This window comes from Bidens hawaiensis, unplaced genomic scaffold (genome assembly GCF_021521415.1).
Source record: "Bidens hawaiensis isolate Kalapana, Puna unplaced genomic scaffold, B.hawaiensis_p1.1 tig00007072_1, whole genome shotgun sequence".
Classification (NCBI taxonomy): Eukaryota; Viridiplantae; Streptophyta; class Magnoliopsida; order Asterales; family Asteraceae; genus Bidens; species Bidens hawaiensis.
In genome coordinates, this window is record NW_027491487.1 from 156,164 (window position 1) to 158,405 (window position 2,242).

At 38.5% G+C, this 2,242-nt stretch overlaps 1 long non-coding RNA gene across 1 annotated transcript; it reads right to left on the minus strand.

Moving 5' to 3' along the window:
* Positions 1–940: 940 nt before the first annotated feature.
* LOC143634503 (uncharacterized) lies at positions 941–1,987 on the minus strand. The gene is made up of 3 exons (XR_013153868.1): positions 1,826–1,987; positions 1,669–1,714; positions 941–1,048 (listed from the first exon to the last, which is right to left on the minus strand). It is a non-coding gene; the product is annotated as an uncharacterized LOC143634503 (long non-coding RNA).
* Between the last annotated feature and the right edge of the window lie 255 nt (positions 1,988–2,242).

The window sequence follows — 2,242 nt, forward strand, 5'->3', positions numbered from 1 at the left end:
AAAGTAACCTCTTGGCGTGCAGCTACTCGTGGTTGGCATACTAGTCTTTTCCCTTACAGTTCGAGTCCAAGCATTCGGGGATGCTCGGATCCCTTGAACCATGGCTCTGATACCAACTTGTAAGACCCGACTCCCGGTGGTCCCACAGTTGGTACTCATACACGATATTTACAAAAATACATTGACTTAAACAGCTCGTTCCATTAAAATAATAATTCAGAGTATAGGTTCAGCGGAAAATTATTAAAACAAATTCCCAAAATCAAATGGAAATGTACTTAATTAAACATTAAAAGAGAATGTTTGATTTTATTGAAACTTCCGACTAAGTATGCCTTCAACCGACCGAGTAGTCTCGAGCACGTCCAAGCGGTAAGCATCTTTCTATTAACTTGAAACTCACACTAACATGTACACAAAGTCAGCTTAAGCTGAGTGAGTTCAAGTTTAAATAAATAACATCTTTAATAATAATAGATTTTTCATTCCTCAGAAGCCACAGTATGCTACGGTAGCTATTGAAAGCTACGGTAGCCCCTACAGAAAAACCATATCGGCGATAGTAATAGGTAATCATTCTCTATATATAAACATCTCTATACATGCTTTCCTATATATAAAAATATATATATGTATATATATACATATATATAACATTCAACAATATCAATCAGGGCTGAGAAAACGTACAACCCCAACACGTAACATTCCATCAACGCGTGCAAACACGAAGTAGGCATGCGTACCATCCGTAATCGATAACGACTACATCATTCGCCAATTATTGGCCATTCAATAATATATATATATATATATATATATACATACACATCCATACATCATTCAGTATTATCATTTCAAGGCCTATCCTATATAAATAAGCCTATGCAAAATAATTTAAACAGTTCTTTAAGCAAAATCGTTTAAGTATACGTGCTTGCCCAAAAACATAAAAAGAGTTAAAAGGGGCATCATGAAAGTCACCTGACACAAGGCACGAATTCACCACGAGCTAGAGAATCCATAAGTATCCCCACAACTCAAACGCCTGTCGGTTTATAAACAATCATTACTAATGACACCGAAAGGACTCGTTTATCCTACGGGACGTTCTAACACGGTTCGAGTACCTAAGACCTCGACCTCATAAATTTCATTCATAACAGCTCTCGGGCCACTTATACCCACACAACTCTTAGATACCCCCGGGAACAAAGAATTCCCAATTTTCCCCCGGGAGCACTATGTGATACCAACACGCGCGTTTCAGAGTCGGTTAGGCTATTATCATCCAACTCAGCCCCATTTGGACCCAATATGATGAATTCACAGTCAACAAGCCCACACGACGCTACACGAGTCAAATGGGTCAGTAATTCGCAAGTACAAAGCACCAACTATTCAATAAACGTGAATCCACGTTGTACCGACCCGTTTGAGTAACCGACAACCAATTCAGTCCCATCACCTTTAAAATTAATTTCTTACAGTCCATTAATCATACTGAGACTATAACATTCGAATTGGTTGTTATTTCCTTCAAACAACGCGCTAGACATCACAATTCACAAACTAGTCAACCGAATATTAGTTTTCAATCTACAACTAGTTGACCAATCAAACGAACATCAACAGACATAATCTTAAAGTATGTTATGCTAGCCATACCTAGGAAGATTATGGAGTGAAAACCTCAATCACCTCAGCCCCGAAACTGCTCAAACAGACAGCCACTCGGTGAGATTAAAACATGGAGTTGACGATTAATATGCGAGGCATAAAGATGGTTTATGGTGTGAAATACTAGAGAGCACATGAGACTAACCTTGGATTGAATCTTTATGCTCTAATTATGGCTGCAAGGAAAGAAAAATGGTGGGATGAGCTGCTCCTAGCTGGCCGATCAAATAAAGGAGGAAAAAGGAGAAGCAGGTGGGGGACAAGATGAGTGGAAGAGTTGTTGAATCATGGAGGAGTTGTTCTTCTCGCTAACTGGTCGATTAGGTAGGGAAAAGGAAGGGGAGCAGGTGAAAGACCAGGGCATGTGGAGTGGTTGAATGATTCAACCAGAATCATTCGTATATAAAAAATCCAATTTTATAAAATAGCCCCTCCTAATCAAAGAATATGGCAACTTGAGAGAAAAATTAAATAATTTAAAGGACCGGAATAACGAGAAGGAAATTAACGAGTGTTACAAATGTAATACTTGATTTCATAATCATAATCCTTTATCAGCCTT